General features: G+C 37.8%; 1 protein-coding gene and 1 pseudogene across 1 annotated transcript in view; one reads left to right on the plus strand and one right to left on the minus strand.

Moving 5' to 3' along the window:
- LOC104723669 (protein FRA10AC1 homolog) overlaps nt 1-18,880 on the minus strand; it is a 60,261-nt gene that overhangs the window by 19,788 nt on the left and 21,593 nt on the right. The gene's annotated exons all lie outside the window — the stretch shown is intronic.
- LOC104723670 lies at nt 3,553-6,694 on the plus strand (annotated as a pseudogene).

Here is an 18,880-nt window from a genome sequence, read left to right on the forward strand (position 1 = left end):
GTTTAGGGTTTAGGGTTTAGGGTTTAGGGTTTAGACAGATGAAAATGATAAACATGCAACATGCAACATGGATTTAGTGTCTTAAATCCTAACACCACATAGACACTAAATCCATATAAGCCCAAAAACGTCAACCTTATACCCTAAATCTTAAATCCTAAACCACCCTAAACTATGGTGATGTTTGAACATGCAACAAACTTGTAAATAAATTTCATTTGGATTGCTTGTCCACGTGGTCAGAGTTTGGTGGATAGGCTTAGAGATTAATAATGACCATGTTTGTTGTGTAGTATGCTTCTAGTGACACTTCTAAGTTCTAATATCTCTAATTCTAGCTTAAAAATAGTACAAAAACATTTGGCTAAAAGACATCTAAGTGGCTAAACTATAGTGATGTTTGAACATGCAACAAACTTGTCAATAAATTTCATCTGGATTGCTTGTCCACGTGGTCAGAATTTGGTGGATAGGCTTTGAGATTAATAATGACCATGTTTATTGTGTAGTATGCTTCTAGTGACACTTCTAAGTTCTAATATACCTACTTCTAGCTGAAAAATAGTACAAAAACATTTAGCTAAAAGAAATCTATGTGGCTAATTTATTTTGGACAAATTTCTGCTCATGTAAAGAATGAGCAAGATATTATATGATAAATATCCATAACTTCTAATCCACATGATTGATATTTAATGTTCTAAATAAATCAATGCTGTTAATTTTTATTTTGTTTATTAATCACTTATGAGTGTATATGTTTCTGGACCAACACAAAATATGAAGCAATGAGCTCATGGTGCCTATGGATTTAATTGTGTGGATGTTGTATGATGATTCTTTGGTCTGTCTACATTGGTATCCACAAAAAAATATCCACATGATCACATCCATAGCCACCATTCAACTGCTATTCTTCAGCTTAATGTCTAGATATGCTTTGTAAATTCATGGAGACCTATCCATAGTTTTTCTATCCACTAAACTTTGTTTTTTAAAGTGAATAGTTTTGGTTTTAGGTTCAAGGGTTTATGTTCTAGGATTTAAAATTTAGAATTAAAGGGTTTTGTACTTATTTGATCTATGTTGTGTTATGGATAATATGCTATGGATAAAGATCTAACCAAATTTATGTATGTATATTTTGTATGAATAAACACAAGTAACTATCTATTAACAATACTGCAATTGATTATCCACTTATAATTGAACAAATGTTCAACGACCGATGGATAATGTATAATCTAAAAATTCATAAAAAATATAGCAATATGTATCTTAAAATGTAGAAAATATATAATCATAATATATTTTATATAAATAAATAGAAAATTTGTTTTATTATAACAAATAAATATATTTTACTTTGTTAAAGTGTTAACAACAAAAAATAAGAGAAAAGAAGGAGAGAAAGAGGAGAGGGGCAAAATCGTCCAAAACGTGTGGACACATAAGCAAAAAACTTGGAAAAGTATAGGGAGAGTGGAAAGTGGGTGTGGGTATCACAACTCACACCCAAAGTGGGTGTGGGTGTCATTTTCCCTAAATCTCTTAGTCAAAATGCCCATATTTTAAAAATATTCTTCTATGTATATTTAAAGGCAACTAAGAACACTACCTCCAAATTATATATACTAGGTACCAACCTGCACATAGTGCGGGATAAATCGATTTAAATAAAATTTTATGAACAATATTATTATTTGAGATTTAAGATTTAAAATTTGTTTGTGTAAAACAAAATCTGTAAGTAAAATTTATTTTTCGTTTATTCAAGTTTGCGTTTATTTTGTGTAATATGTTTCACCCGTGAACTATTTAAACATGAAAAAGAATTTTAACGTGGTGGAGACAGTTTTGATATATTTTTGTGTTTCTAAAATCAAATTCACATCTTTTATGTTTCACATTGTTATCTACATCATTATGCCATTAAATAGATAAAGCAATATTTATTAGACTAATCGGACTAGTTTAAACTAATCCTAAGTATAAATATGCAATGAGAAAAATGTATAAAAAATGGTAAATTATCAAAAAGTGTAGTTCTGGTGAAAACTTATAGGAAAAATGATTGTCCTAGGGTTTTAAAAAATTCAATAACATGGATACCATGTTTAGATTGTTGAGTCACATATATTTAAATAGTCATTAGAATTTTTATATAGAAGGCAAAGTTTTTGTTTTTCAAAATTTAAATTGGTTAATAGATTCAAAATTGTTTGTGAAATGTTATTTATTATTGAGATTATATTGTGATAATTAATTTTTAATACTTGAAACCGGAGAATAAGTTTTGCGTTTCAAAATTTAAGTAGGTGAATAAGTTTAAATTGTTTGTGGTATATAATTTACTTTTATGATTATTGTGATAATTTATTCATTTATTTTTTAAAAATATAGTTGAATAGTCTTTAGATTTTTTCAAAATAGGAGAATAACTTTAGCATTTCAAAAAAAATATATATATATGGTTTATAATTTTTTGTGAAATGTAATTTACTTTTAATAATTAAATAGTTTATGTAAGTGATAATTAAATACATTTTTAGATTTTAAAAATTGATTAAATCTTTCATTTTTAAAAACTAATAGAAAAAACATTAACTCATATATTTCAATGGCATATTTATGTAAATAGTAATGAAAAGTTAGGTCATTTATTAAAATGGTACAGGAGCTCTGTGAGTGCGACACCTCAGTTTTTTAGTAAGAGTGCTTCTCTATTAATATATAGGGGATAAGACCCAAGATCCATTTCCTTATTATATTAGTTAAATAGGAAAAAAACTGTAAATATTATCCTATATAAAAAAAATTCAAGCTATAATATTTCCCTATTTTTAACAATAAAAAGGATACTCACCCATATTTTCAAAATTTAAGAGAAAATTTAGTGGAAACATAAGAATGAATCTTGTTCTCCACAATACTAAAACCCATTCTCTATACTTGTTGGTTTTATATAAAACAAATCATTACAAAATAGGGATATACATGGACTTCTCAAATATAGATATTATATTAGTCTTTAATACTACTAAAGAAAAATTAATAAAACAGAAACTATAAAAACACTTATCAATCAAATTTATTCTCATCTGTTTTATATTGTTACTTTATTAATTTTAGATTGAATTGTTTGATGTGAAGCTACTACAAAAGGTCAAAATTAATATTACCCAATAATTTAATAGATTGTAATTTTACAAAAAAAAAAAGTATATTAATAATAATTAGTAACAAAGGTCTTCAAAATTTTATATAATATTATCATAAGATCTTGAATTTTTTAATATTTTTGGGAAATCTTATAAAATCTGATTTATGAGTTGATTGAGGATATGGATTAAACATTCATGAAGTATGGATTTTGCTTCCATATGAATTTGATGTCTACAAAAACAAAAGAAGCTTATTAATGAAATATAAATAAATCTCTACAGCATAAATTAATAATTAATTTATCTCTTACACACGAATATATATAACCATATGTACTAGCAACTTCACATATTGAGAATTCTAATCAAACAATTGAACATCTCGATAATGGCTTCCCTTGGTTTGATTCTATGTCTTTTTTCGGTTCTTCTCATGAGCCTTTGTCAAATTCCTACAGCTATCGAAGATGACAGAAAGGCAAGTCGTTATCCATAACATAAGAACTAATCTAAGTTTTCTTAACTTGTATTGGTCTCTCATTATTGGTTGTGACTTGTGACATTTTGACGCATGCAGGTGTATATTGCATACATGGGAGCTCTTCCTTCAAATGCTTCTTACTCTCCTATGTCTCACCATCAGAATATTCTTGAAGAAGTTATCGAATCAAGGTTTGATAAAAGACTCTCAAATCTCTCATCACTCAAATCTTGTTCCTTATTGTTTACGTTATTATTTTTTCGCTGTTTGATCTGCAGTTCCGTTGAGGGGTCTTTGGTCAGAAGCTATGGAAGAAGTTTCAATGGTTTTGCAGCCAAACTTACTGAATCTGAAAGAGATAAACTTATGGGTGCGTAAATTTTTTATGATTATAAAAATATTATGAGACACTCGTCATGATGGTTAATTTAAAAATGCTTTTCATGTGTGATTCGAAGGTATGGACGGTGTGGTTTCGGTTTTTCCAAATACGGTTTATAAGCTTCTTACAACAAGATCTTAGGAGTTCATGGGACTTGGTGACAAAAGTAAGCAGGCCCCTAATGTTGAGACCAATATAATAGTTGGTGTAATAGACGGCGGGATCTGGCCTGAGTCCAAGAGTTTTTCAGACAAAGGCATCGGTCCGGTACCAAAAAAATGGAAAGGAACTTGCGCAGGAGGAACTAATTTCACCTGCAACAAGTTAGTAACATTTTCACTTTTTTTTTTCTTTTCCAGTTTTCTTGCTTGACACGAAAAAGTCAAAAGATAAAGATCAATCTACCTTTTACAGAAAGGTGATTGGAGCACGACACTATGTAAAGAACTCGGCTAGGGACGATAAACCCCACGGGTCACACACGGCTTCAACAGCCGCAGGAAACAAAGTAAAAGGAGTGAGTGTGAACGGTGTGGCACAAGGAACTGCAAGAGGTGGTGTGCCTTTAGGTAGAATTGCTATTTACAGAGTTTGCGGCATTGCAGGTGGTTGTAATGCCGATGCAATTTTAGCTGCATTTGACGATGCTATTGCCGATGGAGTCGATGTTATAACCATTTCTATTGGAGGACATAATGCTAGAGTCGATGTTGACCCTCACGCTATTGGATCGTTTCACGCGATGCTCAAAGGCATTGTTACCACGGCTGGTGCCGGAAACTCAGGTCCTAAACTTGGAACATCGACTAACCTTTCACCGTGGATCATAACGGTGGCAGCAGCTTCTGATAGAAAGTTTGTTACTAATGTGGTCAACGGAGAAGGGAAAACCATACCGGTAGGAAGGTTTTTTCTTGTTTTAGTTGATATATGAATGTAATATTGTCATCACTCATGGTGATTATGTATGGACGTTCAGGGACTATCGATCAATGACTTTGACTTAAAAGGAAAGAAGTATCCTTTGGCATACGGGAAAACTGCTTCAAGCAATTGTTCAGAAGAGCTAGCAAGGTAACTTGTGACTCAATGACTCTGCAGCGACCTAACTTACGACTCAAGAATTTTCACTTTTATGTATATACTTCATTTATTTGGCATTCATTCTCTGGTAGGAGGTGCACTAGCGGTTGCCTGAACACGGTAAAAGGAAAGATTGTTGTGTGCGATGTTAAAAATAATGTTATGGAACAAAAAGACGCAGGTGCAGTTGGAACTATCCTTCATGCAACTAATGTTGATCCTGTTCTTGATCTTATTGCGGTTTCAACCTTAAATGATACCAATTATGAAGCCTTGAGATCCTACGTTCTCTCTTCACCGTAAGAAACTTTTCCATAAACATTATTTGATTAGATTTTTTGAAGATGTTTATGAAACTTTTCGATGTGAAACAGAAACCCGCAAGGAACTATAAGGAAGAGTGGTACATTTAAAGATTATCATCCCATAGTTGCTCATTTCTCTTCCCGTGGTCCAAGCACTCTCTTTAGCGACATTATGAAGGTACTAATTAAAAACTTAAAACAAAATTCACAGAACTTTGTGTGTATAATTTGCATTTTTTGGTATTTGGATCGGTGTCTTGACAACTAATATATATATATATGCAGCCAGATATAACAGCTCCAGGAGTGAATATATTAGCGGCATATACACCATTGGCTGAAACGGCACTTCCAGGACAAAGTGTGGATTACTATATGATGAGCGGAACATCTATGGCTTGCCCTCATGTCGGAGGGGTAGCTGCTTATGTCAAGACAATTCGTCCTAATTGGTCACCTTCTGCCGTCAAATCAGCTATCATGACTACCGGTATCAACATCGAACTATTTCTTCCCTGAAGAAAAAGTTTAAGTGACTTGTGGCCTGAATCGTTTTTTGTTTTTGTTGCAGCTTGGGCAATGGACGCTTCGAAAAATGCAGAAGCTGAGTTTGCATATGGATCAGGATTTGTTAACCCTACAGTAGCAGCTGATCCAGGACTTGTTTACGAAATAGCTAACGAGGATTACTTGAACATGCTTTGCTCTTTGGACTACACATCCCGAGGAATTAGTACTCTCGTGGGCAGAACCTTTACTTGTTCTGAAAAATCAAAGCTTTCTATGAGAAATCTCAACTACCCATCAATGACAGCCAAAGTTTCACCCTCATCCACTTCAGATATCACATTTTCAAGAACAGTCACCAACGTTGGGAAAAAAAGATCCACTTACAAGGCAAAACTGTCTGGGAATTCCAAACTCAGAATCAAGGTTGAGCCACAGACTCTCTCTTTCAAGTCACGGGGGGAGTTGAAGTCTTACACCGTTACAGTCTCTGGAAAGAACCTTGCTGGTATTTCTGGTATTCTGTCTGCGTCTCTGATCTGGTCGGATGGTTCATACCATGTGAGAAGTCCTATTGTTTTGTACACTTAATTAGGCATAACCCCCAAATTCAATAAATTTATTTGATGTTTGACGTTCGTCTAATGTTTGATGTCAAAAAATGTATTTGATGTTTTTGTTTAATTAGCCTTGCTGGTCTTTGTTTCTATTATGTTTTTGATATTTAAATTCTCTCAATAAATATGAGAAGGGGTTGTGTGTTTGCGTTTTACATTTCATGGTTCATACTTCAAACTCAGTCTATGGTTAACATAAACGGTATCCTTGTGATGTAACTTAAATACTTCTCTACCTTCAACAAATCTATATAACCCATAATCTTTTACATGAACTATGATGATGTATATTTTATGTAATATTTAACGTTTTAAGATTATTTATTAGTATGTGCTTCTCAATCATTTGATACAGACATTTTTTTTCCATTCAAAAACTTTACAAAACCTCATATTCAGAGTCGACAAAGAATGAAAAAAAACTTCCGTGTACGGCATACTAAATATTTTCTTTGGAAAAATAACTAAAGCAAGCCCTCAGTTATTATTAGTTGTAGTTTTATCATACTAAATATCTCGTTTACTTTTCCTTGTTTTTAAGTATTTTCGAACAATGTTTTTTTGGTTCCATAATATGAAACTGATATTGTCGTAGTCTTTTCAATCTTTTTTGTTGTAGCTTGCTTGCCAATTTCTCAATCAATCTCCTCAAACTGTCTCTAACTCCTCGGAAAAATGAATTATGGCGCAGCTTTTATGAGGTTACACATGTGCTTAAGGTTAAACATTTAATGTGGAAAGCATTGAGTGGTGATCTGACAAAAGAGATGAATTATGGTGGTATGAATACAACCTATAGAATTAGTTGTGCATTTGTCGTGCAGCAGAGGAAACAGTATGAGATAAGGGGAGGCGGAAGCAAACGGAGTTAATACTCTGTTTTGATGGAGGAAAACAGAGCACACGTGATCGATGGTAGTGGTGAAAGAGGATGAAGTGTAAACGAGAGAGATGAAGTCAATATCGAGTTTATGAGATCGAGATCGACGAAGTTGCAAGTCCTCCTTGCTTTTGGGTAGTTAAGACTACCTCTTTTTTCAACCAGGGGACCTGATGCAAATATGAATAAATATTACAATGCTCCTGCGATCTCTATTTATAGAGACTCAGGAAAAAAACAAAACAAAAACCCTAGCTTAAACGATGGAAAACCGACTAAACCGTGAAAATAGAAAAAAAGAACAAGGCCATAACTTGATGGACATGCAACACAAAAGCAAGCCCATCAAGGTTCGATGCTACGTTGCCTCAGATCCCCCCCTGGTTGAAAAGGATTCGTCCCAGAATCAAGGACCTCATTATCCCCACGGAAAGGAGACAAGTGATTGACGTTGAAGACGTTGTGAGTCCACAAGTGTGACGGAAGTTGCACCTTATAAGCATTATCGTTGATCCGTTCCAGAACTTCAACAGGACCAATCTTTTGTGACTTGAGCTTGTTGTATTCTCGTAGAGGAAGACGATCCCTTGTGAGATAAACCCAAACAAAATCCCCTGGTTGAAACAGAACAGCACGTCGTTTCTTATCAGCTGCCTCTTTATACTTGGTAGTAGCCGCGTCCAAGTTCTCCTTTGCTCGTTGATGTACTGTCTGTAATTCTTCAACAAAATCGAGAGCATGACCATGAACACGCGTACGATCGGGGAGAGTTGTTAAATCGAGGGGACAGCGTGGAATGAAGCCGTAAACAACATTGAATGGGCTGAAGCCAAGACTACGGTTAAAAGCATGGTTATGTGCGAATTCTGCTTGACATAATTTAGCATCCCAGCTCTTAACATGATCACCCACCAAACATCTCAACAGATTTCCCAACGCACGATTAGTGACTTCAGTTTGGCCGTCAGATTGGGAATGATACGCGGAACTCATGTCCAAGCTAGTACACAACATCTTCCACAAAGATCGCCAAAAATGATTGAGGAACCTTGTATCTCGATCAGAGACAATAGATTGCGGGAGACCATGGAGACGATAAATCTCGCGAAAAAATAACGTTGCCACCATCGTAGCATCAGTCGTCTTCTTACATGGTATAAAGTGAGCCATCTTGGAGAACCGATCCACCACCACAAAAATGGAGTCATGACCTTGCTGTGTACGCGGAAGACCTAACACAAAGTCCATACTAACATCAGTCCATGGTTGTGTAGGAACAGGAAGAGGTAGACACAGTCCGGCGTTGGAAGCTTTGCCTTTAGCTTGCTGACAAATACGACAACGTTCAACATCACGTCGCAAAGAAGGCTAAAAATACGACGACGAGACCAAGTGCAAAGTACGATCATGACCCACATGGCCTTCCGCATGAAGTTCCTGAATGATTTGCAAGCGTAAACTAGACTCCGGAACACAAATACGTAAACCCTTGAAAGAAACCCATCATGAATGGAGTAATCATCGGTAAGCCCTTGTTCGGCATCAGTGAACACACTAGCAAAAAACGGATCCGTCTTGTACAACTCAGCAAAAATGGCGAAACCTGGAACGGACGCATGAACCGTGGCTAGCAAGCTGTGTCTTTGGCTCAAAGCATCAGCCACCCGGTTAGTTTTTCCAGATAAAGTTGGAGTTACAGTTCTCCTCCCTTAACACCCAAGAACAGAGCACATAAGCTCTAATTCCTCTTTACACATCAATGATCACGCACGATGATCTATATTTTTCCTCTCTAGCTCTATTTATATTCTATCCTCTCTTTACTCTTAACATGTGCCTCTCACATGTGCTCTCTTATCAGAATCCTTACTGACCTAACTTCTGACTTGAGAATTTTCGCTTTTATATATGGATACATCTTCATTCTCTGGTAGGAATTGCTCTAGCGGTTGCCTGAACACGGTGGAGAGAAAGATTGATGTGTGCGATAATCCTAGTAATGTTATGGAACAAAAAGAAGGAGGTGATGTTGGAACTATCTCTTTTGTAAACGATGTTGATACTCCTGGTCTTGGTCCTATTCCGGTTTCAACCTTAGATGAAACCAATTATAATGAATTAAGATCTTACGTTCTCTCCTCGCCGTAAGACTTTTATTTCCTTAGACATTCTTTTATTTCGACTTTTCTTGCGTGCCAAGTAATATAATGTCTACTACCGGAGAACAAACATCTGGTTCGTCCGGAGCTCTTGTTTCGACGTTGTCTTCAACGGTGGTGTCACCATACACTCTGTCCAGCTCCGACAACCCGGGTACCGTGATCTCCTCTGTTCTGTTGAATGGAGAAAATTACAATAAATTATCTGAAGAGATGTTGAATGCTCTTCAAGCCAAGAGGAAAACTGGTTTCATTGATGGGTCCATCAAGAAACCTTCAAACGATGATCCTGATTTCGAAAATTGGAAGACGGTGAATTCGATGATTGTGGGTTGGATTCGAGCTTCGATCCAGCCCAAGGTGAAATCCATTGTCACATTTATCTCCGATGCTCACTTGTTGTGGGATGAACTGCGGCAGATGCTTTCAGTAAGTAATAACGTCCAGGTCCATCAGATCAAAGCCCAGCTTGCTTCATGTCGACAAGAAGGACAGGCGGTGATCGATTATTACGGCAAGCTGTGTAACCTTTGGGATGAGTTGAAGAATTATCAAGCAAGTGCAGTATGTCCCCACGGTTCGATTATGTCTGCGCTGGTCAAAGAACGAGATGATGAGAAATTTCATCAATTTGTCATGAGGCTCGACGATTCACGCTTTGGTGGGATCTGTACAAGCCTCGTTAATATTGATCCACTTCCGTCTCTCGGTGTTGCCTACTCCAAAGTAATACGTGAGGAACAGCGACTTGCTTCGTCACGACATCAAGAACAGAGGCAGGAGGCTCTGGGTTTTGTCGCACGTCGCGAGTTGGTTTTTCCACCCATAGCCGCTGAGAACCAACCTGTGAATCGTGTGGAGTCCTCTATTGTCAGGTCACGTCCCGTTTTATGTTCTCATTGTGGAAGAACGTGTCATGAGAAGAAGAATTGTTGGTCTATTGTTGGTTTTCCTGACTGGTTGACCGATCGTAATGGTGTTGGCCGCGGCTCTGGTGGTCGTGGTCGTGGTGGTCGAGGTACTGGTACCGGACGTGGCAGAGGACAGATAGCTACGGCACATGCAACAAGTTCCAATCCCTCTTCCAATCCTTCAGCGTTTCCAGAGTTTACACCAGAGCAGCTCCGAGCCCTCTCTCAACTACTTCAAGAACGAACCTCTACTAGTAGTTTTGACAAGTTATCTGGTAAGCCAAAGTTTGGCGATGTTATCCTTGATACAGGGGCCTCGCATCATATGACTGGGAACCTTACTCTCTTGACTAAAGTTGTTTCTATTTCACCTTGTTCGGTGGGTTTTGCGGATGGTAGCAAAACAATGGCTTTAAGTATGGGAGAATTTTCTCTTTCGGATAAAATTTCCTTGACTAATGTTCTCTACGTCCCAACCTTGAACTGCACTTTGATCTCTGTCTCTAAAATTATGAAGCAAACTAAGTGCATGGCCACCTTTACTGATACAATTTGTGTTTTACAGGACCGTTTTTCGAGGACTTTGATTGGAAGAGGTGAAGAGCGTGATGGGTTTATTATCTAACGGATGTTGCAACCGCAAAGATTCATTCAGTTATTGTCTCTTCTGATCAAGCTTTGTGGCATCAACGGTTGGGTCATCCAAGTTATTTGGTGCTTTCGGTTTTACCTATGGTTTCTGTTTCCGGTTCTTCTAATAGCTCTTCGACTTGTGACGTGTGTTTTCGAGCTAAGCAAACTAGAGAAGTTTTTCCTGATAGTATCAATAAAGCTTCGGATTGTTTTTCTTTAATTCATTATGACGTGTGGGGATCTTATCGTGTTCCTTCTTCCTACGGTGCAGTTTATTTTTTGACTATTGTTGATGATTTCTCAAGATCAGTATGGACGTATCTATTGCTTGAGAAATCGGAAGTACGTACTGTTCTTACAAATTTTCTTGCGCACACCGAAAAAAAATTTGGCAAGACTGTCAAAACGGTTCGGAGTGATAATGGGACGGAATTTATGTGTCTTTCCTCCTATTTCCGGCAACACGGCATTGTTCATCAGACATCTTGCGTCGGTACTCCACACCAAAATGGCCGTGTTGAACGGAAACACCGTCACATCCTCAATGTCGCACGAGCATTGTTATTCCAAGGAAGCTTACCAATTAAGTTCTGGGGAGAGGCTGTCTTAACCGCTGCATACTTGATTAATCGCACTCCGACGTCGCTTCATAACAATCGCTCCCCATACAAAGTACTTCATGGCACCAAACCTGCTTATGATCAGTTGCGTGTTTTTGGCTCGGCTTGCTACACACATCGGTTGTCTCGTGACAAGGACAAATTTGGGGCTCGGAGTCGTCTTTGCGTATTTGTTGGTTATCCTATTGGTCAAAAATGTTGGAAAGTTTTTGACATGGAGCAAAACAAGTTTCTGATTTCATGTGATGTTATTTTTCGAGAAGATGTTTTCCCCTTCGCGGGAAAAGTTGCGGAGGTGTCTTCTTCTCCGGCTCCATCTGCTTCGTTGATAGCTGATTCAGATTGGTGTCTTCCTCTACCTTTTGCTGACAGGGGGAGTGATGTGTCTCCTGTTCCGGTTACTGCTCCAAGTGATACTCGCGATGCTTCCTCTGTTTTGTCTCGTGAGCCGGTTTCTTCATCACCAAGTGAGTCGACTGTGTCACCTGTTGTTTCTTCTGCGTTACCTGCAGTTCCGGCTTTGTCTCCTGCAGTTCCGGTTCCGTCCTCTGCAGTCTCTGACTTGTCCTTACCAAGCTCCTCTGTCGTCCCTCCGACATTGGTCCCTGTCCCTCCGCTTCCGTCTGCTGTCGTTCAACCGCCGCCTCGACCCAACAAGCGTCAGGTTCGACAGTCTAGTCGTCTCAAGGACTATGTGTTGTATAACACCACTACCGACACTCATCACGCTCTCTCATCCTCTGTTTCTCAGTTCTCGTCTTCGGTCCAAGGTAATTCCTTGTATCCCTTGACGGATTACATCTCCGACACTTCTTTTTCTGCAGGACACCGTGCCTATTTGGCTGCAATCTGCACTGCTACTGAACCCAAGAACTTCAAAGAGGCGGTCCGTATAAAGGTATGGAATCATGCCATGACTAAAGAATGGATGCTCTTGAATTCAAGAAAACTTGGGATGTTAGAGATCTACCACCTGGTAAGGTTGCCATTGATTCTCAATGGGTGTATAAGACTAAGTATCGGGCTGATGGTCCTCTCGAGTGTTACAAATCCCGTCTTGTTGTATGCGGGAATAAACAGGTCGAAGGGGAAGACTATCATGAAACGTTTGCTCCTGTGGTAAAGATGACCACTGTTCGTACTCTCCTTCGGCTTGTTGCTGCTAATAATTGGGATGTTTTTCAGATGGATGTTAATAATGCTTTCCTTCATGGTGACCTTGAGGAAGAAGTTTATATGAAGCTACCACCAGGTTTTCGACACTCTCATCCTGGCAAGGTTTGTCGTCTAAAGAAGTCATTGTATGGGTTGAAACAGGCTCCTCGGTGTTGGTTCAAAAAGCTGTCTGATGCGTTGCTTCGCTTTGGTTTCAAGCAAGCGTATGATGATTATTCTCTCTTCTCTTATACCCGTGAGAATATTGAAATCTGTGTGTTGATATATGTTGATGATCTTGTTATTTGTGGGAATGATAGCTATATGGTCCAAAAGTTTAAAGACTATTTAGAGAAATGTTTCTCTATGAAAGATTTGGGGAAATTGAAATAATTTCTTGGGATAGAAGTATCTCGTGGGTCAGAAGGGATTTTTGTCACAACGCAAGTATGCGTTAGATATCGTTGTTGATACTAGCGGTCTTATTTCCCGGCCTGCCGTTACTCCGCTTGAACAAAATCACCATTTGGCTAATGATGATGGTCCGTTGTTGACCGATCCTACTCCATTTCGTCGTTTGGTTGGACGTGTGTTATATCTTCATCATACCCGTCCAGATTTAAGCTACTCTGTCCATGTATTGTCCCAATTTATGCAACATCCACGTGAGGCTCATTGGCAAGCTGCTTTGCGTGTGGTGCAGTTTTTAAAGGGTTTGCCGGCTCAAGGGATTCTTCTTAAAGCTGACTCTGATTTGTCTCTCACAGTGTATTGCGACTCGGATTGGTCCTCTTGTCCCATTACTCGACGGTCCATTAGTGTGTTTTTGGTGCTTCTTGGTGGTTCACCGATCGCTTGGAAAACCAAGAAACAGAAGACTGTCTCTCATTCTTCCGCTGAAGCTGAGTATCGTGCGATGTCCATTGCTCTTCGTGAGATACAGTGGCTTCGTAAGTTGTTAACAGAGTTAGGTATCAAACAGTCCCAGCCTGCTCGGTTGTTTTGTGACAATAAGGCTGCTCTTCATATTGCTTCGAATCCTGTCTTTCATGAACGCACCAAGCATATCAAAAATGATTGCCATGCGGTTCCAGATGCGGTGTGTGATGGTATTCTTGTTATGCAACATGTTGCGTCTAGTGAGCAGCTTGCTGACATTTTGACAAAAGCTCTTGGTCGCCCACAGTTTCTCTACATAATGTCCAAGTTGGGTGTTCAAAACCCTCACACTCCAACCTGAGGGGGAGTATTACAAATAATGACGTATCATTAGCATATATTGTTGTATTTATCATTCTAGTGGGATAAGGGTTAGGGACCGATATACTAGCATCTAAGAGCTTATCATGTGTAAAGTCTCTCTTGTATAAATACCACATTGTGGTTAATCAATAAAGCAAGTCAGTTTGATATCTAATTCTACATGACCGGAACATCTATGGCTTGCTCTCATGTCGCATGTGTAGCTGCTTATGTCAAAACAATCCGTCCAGATTGGTCCACTTCTGCTGTCAAATCTGCTATCATGACTACCGGTATCAACATTGAACCGTACCGACTTATTCCCTGAAGAAAATATTTAAGATACATCTGAGACCAGAATCGTGTTTTTGTTACAGCTTGGGCAATGAACGCTTCGAAAAATGCAGAAGCTGAGTTTGCATATGGATCATGATATGTTAACCCTTCATTAGCAGTTGATCCAGGACTTGTTTACGAAATAGCTAATGGGGATTACTTGAGAAATCACAACTACCCATCAATGACAGCCAAAGTTTCTGCCTCATCCACTTCAGATATCACTTTTTCCAGAACAGTCACCAACGTTGGGAAAAAGGGATCCACTTACAAGGCATAATTGTCTGAGAATCCCAAACTCAGCATCAAGGTTGAGCCACAGACTCTCTCTTTCAAGTCACCGGGGGAGAAGAAGTCTTACACCATTACCGTCTCGGGCAAGAGTCTTGTTGGTATTTCTGATATTGTGTCTGCGTCTCTCGTTTGGCCGGATGGATCACACAATGTGAGAAGTCCTATTGTTGTCATGTGTACACTTAGGCATCAATCCCAAATTTCAAGAATTTGATGTGATGGTGTGTGTTCTATTATAACATCAATTATTTAATACATTAACAAGATTTTCACATATCACACAAAAAAAAAAAAAAAAAAAAANAAGTCAGTTCAATTTCGCTACCCAACATGTAAATCTCTTAGTCAAAATGCCCATATTTTAAAAATATTCTTCTATGTATATTTAAAGGCAACTAAGAACACTACCTCCAAATTATATATATAAGACCCAAGATCCATTTCCTTATTATATTAGTTAAATAGGAAAAAAATTGTAAATATTATCCTATATAAAAAAAATTCAAGCTATAATATTTCCCTATTTTTAACAATAAAAAGGATACTCACCCATATTTTCAAAATTTAAGAGAAAATTTAGTGGAAACATAAGAATGAATCTTGTTCTCCACAATACTAAAACCCATTCTCTATACTTGTTGGTTTTATATAAAACAAATCATTACAAAATAGAGATATACATGGACTTCTCAAATATAGATATTATATTAGTCTTTAATACTACTAAAGAAAAATTAATAAAACAGAAACTATAAAAACACTTATCAATCAAATTTATTCACATTTGTTTTATATTGTTACTTAATTAATTTTAGATTGAATTGTTTGATGTGAAGCTACTACAAAAGGTCAAAATTAATATTAATTACCCAATAATTTAATAGATTGTAATTTTACAAAAAAAAAATAATAGGTATATTAATAATAATTAGTAACAAAGGTCTTCAATATTTTTGAATTTTGAAAATTTTATATAATATTATTATAAGATCTTGAATTTTTTAATTTTTTTGGGAAATCTTATAAAATCTGATTTATGAGTTGATTGAGGATATGGATTAAACATTCATGAAGTATGGATTTTGCTTCCATATGAATTTGATGTCTACAAAAACAAAAGAAGCTTATTAATGAAATATAAATAAATCTCTACAGCATAAATTAATAATTCATTAATTGTCAAGATAATTTATCTCTTACACACGAATATATATAACCATATGTACTAGCAACTTCACATATTGAGAATTCTAATCAAACAATTGAACATCTCGATAATGGCTTCCCTTGGTTTGATACGGGTTATAAGCTTCTTACCACAAGATCTTATGAGTTCATGGGACTTGGTGACAAGAGCAAGCACGTCCCTAATGTTGAGACCAATATAATAGTTGGGGTAATAGACGCCGGAATCTGGCCTGAGTCCAAGAGTTTTTTAGATAAAGGCTTTGGCCCAATACTTCAAAAACTTTACAAAACCTCATATTCAGAGTCGACAAAGAATGAAAAAAAACTTCCGTGTACGGCATACTAAATATTTTCTTTGGAAAAATAACTAAAGCAAGCCCTCAGTTATTATTAGTTGTAGTTTTATCATACTAAATATCTCGTTTACTTTTCCTTGTTTTTAAGTATTTTCGAACAATGTTTTTTTGGTTCCATAATATGAAACTGATATTGTCGTAGTCTTTTCAATCTTTTTTGGTTCCATAATATGAAACTGATATTGTCGTAAACGAGAGAGATGAAGTCAATATCGAGTTTATGAGATCGAGATCGACGAAGTTGCAAGTCCTCCTTGCAGGGCTTCGATGAACAAAGCACTTTTGGGTAGTTAAAACTACCTCTTTTTTCAACCAGGAGCACCTGATGCAAATATGAAAGAATATTACAATGCTGCTGCGAACTCTATTTATAGAGACTCCGAAAAAAACAAAACAAAAACCCTAGCTTAAACGATGGAAAACCGACTAAACCGTGAAAATAGAAAAAAAGAACAAGGCCATAACTTGATGGACATGTAATACAAAAGCAAGCCCATCAAGGTTCGATGCTACGTTGCCTCAGGTCCCCCTGGTTGAAAAGGATTCGTCCCAGAATCAAGGACCTCATTATCCCCACGGAAAGGAGATAAGTGATTGACGTTGAAGACGTTGTGAGTCCACAAGTGTGACGGAAGTTGCACCTTATAAGCATTATCGTTGATCCATTCCAGAACTTCAACAGGACCAATCTTTTGTGACTTGAGCTTGTTGTATTCTCGTAGAGGAAGACGATCCCTTGTTAGATAAACCCAAACAAAATCGCCTGGTTGAATTAGAACAACACGTCGTTTCTTATCAGCTGCCTCTTTATACTTGGTAGTAGCCGCGTCCAAGTTCTCCTTTGCTCGTTGATGTACTGTCTGTAATTCTTCAAAAAAATCGAGAGCATGACCATGAACACGCGTACGATCGGGGAGAGTTGTTAAATCGAGGGGACAGCGTGGAATGAAGCCGTAAACAACATTGAATGGGCTGAAGCCAAGACTACGGTTAAAAGCATGGTTATGTGCGAATTCTGCTTGACATAATTTAGCATCCCAGCTCTTAACATGATCACCAACCAAACATCTCAACAGATTTCCCAACGCACGATTAGTGACTTCAGTTTGGCCGTCAGATTGGGGATGATACGCGGAACTCATGTCCAAGCTAGTACACAACATCTTCCACAAAGATCGCCAAAAATGATTGAGGAACCTTGTATCTCGATCAGAGACAATAGATTGCGGGAGACCATGGAGACGATAAATCTCGCGAAAAAATAACGTTGCCACCATCGTAGCATCAGTCGTCTTCTTACATGGTATAAAGTGAGCCATCTTGGAGAACCGATCCACCACCACAAAAATGGAGTCATGACCTCGCTGTGTACACGGAAGACCTAACACAAAGTCCATATTAACATCAGTCCATGGTTGTGTAGGAACAGGAAGAGGTAGATACAGTCCGGCGTTGGAAGCTTTGCCTTTAGCTTGCTAACAAATACGACAACGTTCTACAAAACGTTCAACATCACGTCGCAAAGAAGGCCAAAAATACGACGACGAGACCAAGTGCAAAGTACGATCACGACCCACATGGCCTTCCGCATGAAGTTCCTGAATGATTTGCAAGCGTAAACTAGACTCCGGAACACAAATACGTAAACCCTTGAAAAGAAACCCATCATGAATGGAGTAATCATCGGTAAGCCCTTGTTCGGCATCAGTGAACACACTAGCAAAAAACGGATCCGTCTTGTACAACTCAGCAAAAATGGTGAAACCTGGAACGGACGCATGAACCGTGGCTAGCAAGCTGTGTCTTTGGCTCAAAGCATCAGCCACCCGGTTAGTTTTTCCAGATTGATGTTTGATAGAAAATGTAAACTGGTGCAAAAACGCAATCCATGAAACATGACGAGATGAAACCTTAGCTTGACTATCCAAATGGCACAATGCATCATGGTCGGTAAAAAGCACAAAATCGCGATGAACCAAGTAATGTCGCTAATGCTTGATAGCCTGAACAATGGCGTAGAATTCCACATCATACGTACTGTAGCATTGTCGAGCTCCATTCAGTTTCTCACTATAAAAAGTCACCGGACGATTTTGCTGGCTAAGAACAGCTCTGATTCCCAGCTTAGAAGCATCACAGTGGAGCTCAAATGTAATGGAAAAATCAGGAAGAACCAAAATTGGAGCAGTGGTGAGCTTAAACTTGATGTCCTCAAACGCCACCGTACATTCAAAACGACCATCTCTCATACAATCTGTGATAGGAGCCATGATAGAGCTAAAATTGAGGACAAATCGACGATAGAAGGAAGCAAGGCCATGAAAACTGCGAGCCTCCGTCACGGTCCGTGGTAGTGGCCAGGACCGAATAGCTTCAACTTTAGCCTTGTCCACAGATAATCCTTTGTTGGAGACAACATACCCCAAGAAATTAACCTCTGATGTACCAAACTCACATTTTCGACGACCTGCAAATAATTGTTCCTGACGTAAAACGAGAAGAACATCACGTAGGTGGGAGATGTGTTCAGGAAGAGATGAACTAAAGATGAGGATATCGTCAAAGTA

This window comes from Camelina sativa, chromosome 11, assembly GCF_000633955.1.
Source record: "Camelina sativa cultivar DH55 chromosome 11, Cs, whole genome shotgun sequence".
NCBI classification, from domain to species: Eukaryota; Viridiplantae; Streptophyta; class Magnoliopsida; order Brassicales; family Brassicaceae; genus Camelina; species Camelina sativa.